This window comes from Puccinia triticina, chromosome 17A (assembly GCF_026914185.1).
Source record: "Puccinia triticina chromosome 17A, complete sequence".
NCBI classification, from domain to species: Eukaryota; Fungi; Basidiomycota; class Pucciniomycetes; order Pucciniales; family Pucciniaceae; genus Puccinia; species Puccinia triticina.
In genome coordinates, this window is record NC_070574.1 from 3,240,180 (window position 1) to 3,250,358 (window position 10,179).

The following is a 10,179-nucleotide window of genomic DNA, read 5'->3' on the forward strand; positions in this document are numbered from 1 at the left end:
TGGAACTTCTTGGTTGCTTCGAGCTCCGCGGCGGTCTATCAGAAGAACTTCACCAAACTGACAACCACCTGCACGCCCGAGGTTATGGAATACCTGACAAAAAATTGGATCCCCCTTTGCAATCGCTTTGTCAAGTACCTCATCAGCAATGTTCCACATTTTGGTAACGTCAACACGTCGCGAGTCGAAAGTCTTCATGCTTCGGTCAAGCGATTCCTCAAAGGTGCAAATTCTTCTATGCACACAACGATATCCAACATGCACGATGCAGTGAAACACCAGCTGCATGAGTTGATGATAGATTGCGCAGTCCAAAAACAGGTTCACTTGTTGAATCTTCCGGAAGTCCTCAATCAAATGTCGGGGAAGATATCTCACCATGTGATTTGGACTGCGAAATGCTTTTTGCTTTCGTCAGATAAATTGGTCGATTGCGGAGAAGATTGCAACTACAATTTGCACATGGGTATCCCGTGCTTGCACAAGATGAGGCAGCTTGAAATCAAAGGCAAAGCTCTTGATCCAAGTGATTTTCATTCACAATGGCACTTGCCTGATGTTTCAGTACGTTTTTTTTTTCATGTTTGCGTTAAAATACTTAACTGAGAAAGGCTATTTTTGTTTTGACCCGCAGAAATTTGTTGTACCTCTTCTGTCTCAATCGAGTTCGCCTAGCAATGAAGATCTTGATCAACTGTTTCTGCGCGAAATCTACGAGCAATTCCAGAAACTAACAACATCCGAGAAGCCAAACTGCATTGCAGATTTTGCTCACTTACTGGACCAAACACATTCGCTGACTGCACTCGAAGATCCGGTCAAACAGCCGCACAAAGGACGACCGAAGGGGGCGCTAAACAAATCCAAACCAACCTCGGAACGCTCAACCAAGAGAGATCCTTCTAGCTGGGAGTATCAACAACCCAAGAAGAAAGTTGGTTGGCCTAAAAAGGTTGCAGAGAGCAAAGAAGCGGCCCCTAAACAAAAGCGGGGACGACCTTGCAAGACAGCTAAATCTAATCTTCCATTTCACAAAAAGAAAGCGAAGGTATCCTCTGACACCAAAGGCGATCTTTCAGATGAATCGGTCGATGTTTTGGATTAATTCTGATACCAAATCCGAACATGAACAAGCTTATGACTGGGTCAGATTTGACCAGGTATGGTTTTAAACTCTTTTTATATGTATGTAGTACACCTGATCTTATGTGTTTGTCATTCATTCTAGGCTCATTTTCAGTACAACTTGGTGCCAACCAGATTAAGACATGTGATCTTGATGATCCATGACGTTGCAGGCAATGGACATTGCGGTTTCAGCTTGGCTGCTGTGAGTATGGGCCTAACCAATGACACTTCCTGGAAAGATGTACGAAAGGAAATGGTTGAAGCAATGGACACGATTGAGGTATACAAAGACAAGAATTACTTATCGACTGTGTCCGATTTGATTCCTTTTGATTGATTGCGATCAAACCTAAATTACTTCAGGCCGTTTGCGAAGCAAACCCATTGGATTAACTTTCCTCAACACGGCGATCTTCTGGCAGACGCGTTTCAACGACCGGTTATTCACATCTCCAATTTGATCACTGAGACTTACCTTCCTTTAATGCATGGGCCAACAACCAACCCCCCAATCTTTGTTGTTTATTTGGAAGGTCAGTATCACTACAACACAATTCGATTTGAAGGCAGTATCTTTCCCACACCTAGTATATCTCATCACTGGTTTAAATGGAGAAGCGCAGCTGCCTCGGCATGGGAGAACTTTATTCAATTGAATTGAGATGAATGGGACCGAAGATTTCCACGAGATCCTAATGTAACCCCTGTTGTGTTGGATATAGATAAGACTCAGGCATTTGCATTAGTAAATTTATTAATAAGAATTTGTTAATCATAGTTTTTCTTTCATTTGGTCATCTTCTTTTGCTTACTTGAGACGCAAAAATGCCTTTATGTGATGATTTCTTGTTTTTGATGCAAAAATGCCCTGGTGTGCCCATTTCTTACATTCTAAGCACATTGCAGCTGCCAAAGATGGCATAAAATAACATCAATCAAATTGTCAAGGTGTTTTAAGGGCCCTAACAGAAAGTAAACACCCAATTTCATTTGGTTGTATGAAACCTACTAAGCATAATGAAATTGGACAAATACATAGCCTCCTGGGTGCATACAGCTCAGGAAAACACCTAATAGTGCTCTTTGAATATGCTGCTTTATGCTTTCAAAAAATTGAAGCCCTCAGGCCTTGGGAACATGCTTCTTGGGCGGGTGCAGCGGTTTTTTGGACTTAATTTTGCATGATTTTTTGGGGGGTGAAGGGGCCATTAGATTTCATCAAGAATTTTTCAAGGGGCCTCTGAGAACCCAGACTCTTGATTGGTCAAGAAAAAAGTTGAAAAAAGCTATTCCTTCTTTTGAGGGTTTGTGCAGTGCGCAAAGAGTTTTGAGCTACCGCGCACTGTGGCCGAGACGTCGAGTGGACGACTCCCACAGTGGGCACAACAAGTTTTTTGCAGTGCGCGAAGTACATCCAAAAAAAAGGGTGTACAAACCTGTGTATGCCTTTTTTGGTGTGCAGGTAGTATGGTGTTGCAAGCGCGTCTGGGCACTTACCCAACTCCCGCTTGGCCAAGTGCCTCCGGGGTTGGGTATGTGCCCAGCGGGCTTTATCGGGCAGCTTGCCCGGGGGGCAGAGCTTGGCACACAGCCAAGTCCCGCTTGGCCAAGATCAAGCTCTGGGCCAATGGGATCTGTGACTTGGCATGCAACACGCCAGTCATCAGACGCCGGCCCTCGTCTCTGCCTCGAAAGGCAAGAACAATGTGCCCTCGAGGAGGGGAAACGTTCTCCCTTCTCAACATTGCACATCGGAAATCAACAAGGGAGCTTTTCCTTCTCGATGGCCGGTCTGTAGGCTGGTCATCGGGGAGGAAAGTGTTGAGAATCAAACTGAAGTAATTGCAAAAGTTAGAAAAAGAAAAACAAAGAAGAATTTTGAGAGAAAGGAAAAATACCTGAAGGCAAACACAACACAGAAGAGCACGACAAAACAAAGAGATGACACAGAGAAGAAAGAAAGAGCAGACTAAAGTAGAACAATGTTAATAGGGTCAGATGATGAGAGAAAGAGAAAACACGACATACGGCCAGGAGCAGACTTGGGCGGAGGAAGTGAGTGAGCTTGAGGTTTGAATTTGAAGACCGATTTGAAAGGTGTCTTCGGGAGGAACAGAGCAGTCAGAGAGTTTAAGAAAGATTTGAGACTGCCAATGTAATGTGTCGAGTGATGATTTGAGTGAGTTCCCCAAGGGAGGAGGAAAGAGGCGAGATTCTGCGAGTTTAAATATGTTGAGCGGTCAAGGATAGCTGATGAGAAGTTGTGGTTGAGAACAGTTCAGGTTTGACGGAAAGGGAGATGCGAATTGAGTTGTCCAAGAGCGTGATGAGTGAGAATTGAGTTGTCCGAAATAGTGAAGATGAGTGAATAGAGGAAAAATAGAGAGAGAGCCGGAGAGGAATATGTTGTGTGACAGGTAACATGACAGGTCCATTACAGGCAACAAGACCTCAAGTTGAGGCGAGGGCTTGACTCTCAACACCCCCCCTTTCCTCTAGTCGCAAAAGTCCTATGGCGGATAGGGATTTTACAAGAGCTGGGTGTGGGACCGATTTTGTTAGGAAGTCGGCTAGCATGTCAAAGGTGGGAGTGTACTGGAGAACAATCTTGGAAGATTTGATTACGTCGCGAATGAAGTGGAGTTGAATTTCCACGTGCTTCATTTTCTTTGAGTTGGTGTTTGCTTCAAAGTTTGCGACCGCGATGCACCCTTGATTGTCTTTGTGAACAACAATGGGCTCTTCAAGTTTTGAAAGTTGAAGTTTGATGCAGAGTTGACAAAGCCAGAGTAGCTCGCAGGAGAAGTTGGTCAAGGCACGGTATTCCGCTTCGCAAGAGGATAAGGAGACAACGGGTTGCTTCTTGGTTTGCCAACATACAAGGTGATTTTTGACCAATGAAAGGAAGCCGGTGACGGATCTCTGAGTGACCGGACAGTTGCCCCAATCTGCGTCAGTGAATCCACAAAGAGGAGACGAAAGCCCGCGAGAGTACACCAAGCCGTAGTCTGGGGTACCGCTGAGATATCGTAGGACGTGTTTGAAGGCGTCCCAGTGTTGCATGCCGGGATTCTCCAAAAACTGCGAAAGATTGCTTACAGCGTAAGCAATGTTGGGACGTGTTGCGGTGCTCAAGTAGCTTAAAGCCCCAATGGCGCTCCGGTAATTTTTGCCAAGGGAGAGGAATTTCTTGATGTCTTCTTGTGTCGCCTTGCCTAGATGAGAGTTTGGGACGAGTGGAGTTACCGCGGGTCTGCACAAACTCATTCTGTACAGCTCCAAAACCGAGTTGACGTAGTGTTGTTGAGTGAGAATGATGGCGCCGGGTTGATGAAGGATTTTTATTCCGAGTAAGATGTCTGCTTTACCAAGGTCTTTCATGCTGAATTCCTTTTTGATGGTGATTTTGAAAGGCTCTACTTGCGGTCCGAAGACAGCAATGTCATCGACATGAATGAACAGATAAATCGGATTAGGTGTGAGGCAATAGAATACACATGGGTCGGAAACAGAACATGTGAAATCAACGCTGATTAGCCAAGCCGAGAGACGATTGTACCACGCAAGGGGAGCCTGTTTGAGTCCATAGATTGCTTTGTGTAGTTTCAAACAGAAAACCTTTTTGTCGGCGGAGACTCCTTGAGGAATTGACAGATAGACCGACTCTTCAAGATCGGCGTTGAGGAAGGCGGTTTTTACATCTAATTGTTGAATATCCCAGTTCATGGCGGTAGCGAACGAAATGAGTACCCAGAGTGAATTAAGTCATCCAGTGGGCGCAAATGTTTTAGAGAAGTCAACACCGTAGGTCTGCGAAAACCCCTGCGCGCATAGACGAGCTTTGAATTCAATGGAGCAAGAGCCGTTTTTCTTCTTCAGGAACACCCAGGTTGTCCCGACTAGTTTCACGCCAGGAATGATTTTGATGATTGACCAAACTTTGAGAGCTTCCATGGCGTCCAATTCCTTTTTGATAGCGGTGATCCATTGTTGAGATTCACGACACTTGATTGCTTGGTTGAAGTGTTTAGGAATATTGTCGGTGGCCTGCATAGCAAAGGCCCGAGGCCTTCAAGAATGGTGAATGATGTTGTCGGTAGTGATGTCTCCTCGAATGATGTTGGAGGTGCTGACTTGAGGGATTTCCTGAGGGGAAGTATCAACGATCTGAGAGGCGGGATCTTCAGGAATGGATTCCGATTTGGAACTATCTGAAGTGTCAGACTCCGAGGAAGAGTCGGAGTGTTCAGGACAGTCATGGAAATTGTCCTCATCAGTGGAGTCGTCCGTTACAAGAAGAGAATTATTGACAACAAGGGGTTCATCACTGGAATCGGAATTGATGTTAGATCCGGATAGAGAAGGAAAAACTGATTCGTTGAATGAAGCGTGCCTGGTACGAATAAGCTTCCCATTGCTAATTCTTATGACTCTGTAGACTGCCCTATCATTTTCAAATCCAACGAGGATACCCAATTCTCCCGTGTTGGCCAGTTTCCAAGATTGGCGATGTTTTGGAACCAATATGGCAACTTGACAACCAAAAGCCTTGATGCGTCAAAGAGGAGCAGGCGAGTTGGTCCACAATTCAAAAGGGGATTTGTTTGCGCGAGAGGGTGTAGCAAGCAGGTTGGAGAGGAAAGTAGCAGTATTGACCGCCTCACCCCAATAGGTTTTCGGGAGCTTGCTGGTGGAAAGTAGGCATTGAGCTTTGTCAAGAATTGTTCTGTTGGCCCGTTTGGCAAATCCGTTGAGTTCCGGGGTGTAGGGAGGAGAAAACATGTGATTGATCCCCTTTTCTGCTACAAAGCTTTTGAAGTCATGATTTACAAATTCGCCGCCATTGTTGGAAACTATCTCTTTCACTCGTCGTTCCTGGATGTTTTCTACCAGGGCAATAAGTAGCTTGAGGGACCCCAACGCTTCTGATTTTGCCTTTAGAAATCAAACAAATTCAAAAGATGAGAATTGATCAACAACAGTCATGAAAAATTTGAATCCGGAAAGAGTGGGAGGAGTGATTGGTCCAACTAAGTCTATGTGGAGGCGATGAAGTGGGAATGAAGCAGGAGAAAAATGGTTGGAGAAGGGAAGACGAGTCATTTTGGAGCAAAGACACACTTCACAAGAGTCGTTCGGAGTAGAGGAGGACAATCTCATGAGTTTGAGCGTTTTTTCGCTTGGATGGCCGAGTTGGAGGTGCCAAATGTTTGGAGTCGTTGCGGATTTCGAGAGAAGAGCGACAGGATTAGAATAAGATGAGTGGAGAAGTCCGTTAACAATGTGACCGGTAAACATGACACTTTTTCCGTCGGAAACGGAGAAAGAGTCGGCCTGTTTTTGAATAATGAGTGTCCCAGGAAAAAGTAGACCAAGGGAAATTAATTGTTGCGATATGGAGGGTACATATAGGCAATCCAAGAGCTCAATGAGTTTTCCATTTGAGAATATTTTTGCTGTGCCATGACCTTCAGCAAATAGAGAGTCGTTCGGATTCCCAGTGGTGATTGAAACTTCTTCATTCACTAGCTTGGTGAATAAAGAACAATCGCTGAGCATGTGATGTGTCGCCGCGGTGTCCATAACAAGTGTTTGAGTGGAAAGTCTTCCGGATGAAACAATGAAGGCCGAGGCTTGGGCGAGAGAGGCACTTGCATTTTTTGGCTTCTGAGTTCAAAGATTGGGACACTTATGATAGCATCGGCTTTCAGGGTGAGAGGTGGACAGCGGATTATGTTCGGTTCCTGCGCATAGATGAACAATCTTTTGAGGAAATTTGGAGGGAACAGCGGTGACAAGAGCGGAAGCAGATTGTTTTCCATTATCTTGATGCATGGCTTTTGACAACGTGTGGGTTCTGAAGAGTCGGAGAGCATCGAGACAGCTATATGGTGTGGCAACGGTTTCTTCAGATAAGGCAATCTTGTCCACGATCATGTCAACTTCCTTGTTCCCCATAAGTTTTCCGAGGATTTCGTGGGGGAGAACATCGCCAGGCATCTTCTTTTCAACAAGTTCGATTTCCCGAAGTTGTTTTCGGATAGTTTTGATGAAGAGTTGAAGATTGCCTGTGTACTTGATGGCTGACCATTTCATGAAGACGTGCCCTCAATTGATGATAGATTGAGAGGCTTAACAGTCGGCAATTCTTTACCAAAGAAGGACAGCGCTGTCATGGGTTTCTGAGTTAACAACTTCATTAAAGCATTTCTCTTCCAGTCTGGCGGTAATGAGAGAGATTGCGAGATAGTTTTCTTCATGAAAGGTAGTTTTGATGTCGGCATCTGCATCCTTATTGACAGTTTTTTGACAAATGTCGAAAAGCTTTCTTCCTTGTAGGTAGATCATCATACGGTCGCTCCAATGCGCGTAGTTATCGCCATTGAGCAGTGGGATGTTTTGTCGGCTTAAGTTGTCGGCTCCATCGGAGTTGGACATGTTGTGTGTTTGCCTTGGAGTTTAGATTCAAGGAATAGCGGTTCCGAGAACAAGACTGTAAATCTGTTGAGAATCAAACTGAAGTAATTGCAAAAGTTAGAAAAAGAAAAACAAAGAAGAATTTTGAGAGAAAGGAAAAATACCTGAAGGCAAACACAACACAGAAGAGCACGACAAAACAAAGAGATGACACAGAGAAGAAAGAAAGAGCAGACTAAAGTAGAACAATGTTAATAGGGTCAGATGATGAGAGAAAGAGAAAACACGACATACGGCCAGGAGCAGACTTGGGCGGAGGAAGTGAGTGAGCTTGAGGTTTGAATTTGAAGACCGATTTGAAAGGTGTCTTCGGGAGGAACAGAGCAGTCAGAGAGTTTAAGAAAGATTTGAGACTGCCAATGTAATGTGTCGAGTGATGATTTGAGTGAGTTCCCCAAGGGAGGAGGAAAGAGGCGAGATTCTGCGAGTTTAAATATGTTGAGCGGTCAAGGATAGCTGATGAGAAGTTGTGGTTGAGAACAGTTCAGGTTTGACGGAAAGGGAGATGCGAATTGAGTTGTCCAAGAGCGTGATGAGCGAGAATCGAGTTGTCTGAAATAGTGAAGATGAGCAAATAGAGGAAAAATAGAGAGAGAGCCGGAGAGGAATATGTTGTGTGACAGGTAACATGACAGGTCCATTACAGGCAACAAGACCTCAAGTTGAGGCAAGGGCTTGACTCTCAACAGAAAGACTCCCTTTGCGGTGGTCAATACTTGTATCAATCATCAGGAAGGGAGTCTTCCCTTCTCAATGACCAGTTTGTAGAACAACCATCGAGGAGGGAAACTTCTCTCCTTGATGGCCGGCACAGCGTTTGGTGTGTGTGGCACCCTTGCTTGAACTCGGCCCAGCGGGGCTTTGTCCCAAACCACCCCAAGTTTGGACTGTGCCAAGCGGGGGTTGGACGTGTGCCACCCACGCTTTGGGATTCGCCAAGCTGGCTTTAAGGTCGGCCATGCACGCTTGGCCTTTTTTCGGCCGAACTTTGGTGAGTGCCCAGACGCACTTGCAACACCATAAAGCTCTGGTGCACATTTAGCATGAACCTTTATTAACACCCGCTGTACCAGGGAATTTCCATTTACATAGCCTTTCACATACATGTCACAGCAAACACACTCATAGTTCAAGTGGATGTGGATCCATGGAATTTCCTCATTGTGTAATCTATGAACTGAGGATCCCCCAGACCCCGTCTTTCTCTTCTCTAGGCTTGACCATAACCAGAACCCCCAAATTGGTTTCTATGCTCAATTAAAATGAAGCTGAAAATGAGTGAATAAATCAGGAAGATGATGACATAGAATTTGTGCATTATTATTTGACTTCCTTGGCATCAAGGAATTCAGAAATTTGAATGATTGTGATGCAAGAAATGTATTTTAAAATTCTTCTACCACATAAAATATTGTTTCACTCTTCATTTTCCTGACACAGAAACCTAGGCTTGACAAGATTCCCAGAGAAATTTTACTGTAGTGCACCCAATTATTAGGTGACATCAGGAATCATAACCACCATCACCACAAACACTGCAATCACAATCTTCACAGCATTCTGCAAGCCCTTTCCCACAGGCATAACAAGCTTTGAAAGGGCATGTTAAAACTTCCCAGCTCAATTTAAGTGCTGCCCAAACGATTTGCCCTAGGAAGTCTCTGGAATCTCCACAGCAAGACAAGATGGTATCTGGAGATGGCATAGCTTGCAAGCAGCTTTGGCAAGTTGATGTACATTCTTCTGCCACTTTACCAGCGCTTTCACAACATACGTCTGAATCAGTCAATTCACTGTTTTTGTTTTGTTCACAGCATCCACTAAAGCATCCTGGGTCATTGGAAGATTCAGGTGGTCCACTTGCTGGAATTGGAGATGGGGTAGCCCCAGATGGTTGATTTGTTGGAACTGGAGGTGGGGCGGGATCTGATGATTGATTTGCACGTTCACCATCCATCCTGCCCATCTGGTAGTACATTAATGCATCTCCAGTAGAATCATAGTGACCTCGGCGGTCTGGCCCGTTGTCAATGTAGTACGGCTTGTTTTTCTTTTCATGTTTTCTACAAAAGCAACAATCTAATCCTTTTTCTGCTGCTTTTTCTGTTTTTTCTATCAGCCAATCTTTTTGCAGTCTTCCAACCTGGACCATGCGAACACAATAATCATTGAGGGCCCTTTCATCACACCAGTAGAAGAAAAATTTTATTAGTTGACCAAACCTCTCAGCTATTATTTTGCAATTGACTAACTTGTGGGTAGTGCATAGACCTAATGGCTGATGAGGAAGTTCTTTTTATGAATATCGGACTCTCCTTCTTTTTACTGTTTGATCATGGGCTTGTGGGGGGAGGGAGCTTGATGCTTCTCCTGATTTGTCCTGGGGTGGTTTTTTGGGTGGAAATGATTGCCTGAGAGGATCAAAATCCATCCCAGATCCATGGTAGTCTTTGGCATCCCTGTTGAAAGCATGCTGCTGTACTGGAGGTACCATCATAGAAGGTCTCCTGGCTCCTGTTTGAATTTCTGGGTGTTGACCTGTTTTTGTGTCATTCCAGAAAAGATTTGTGGCCA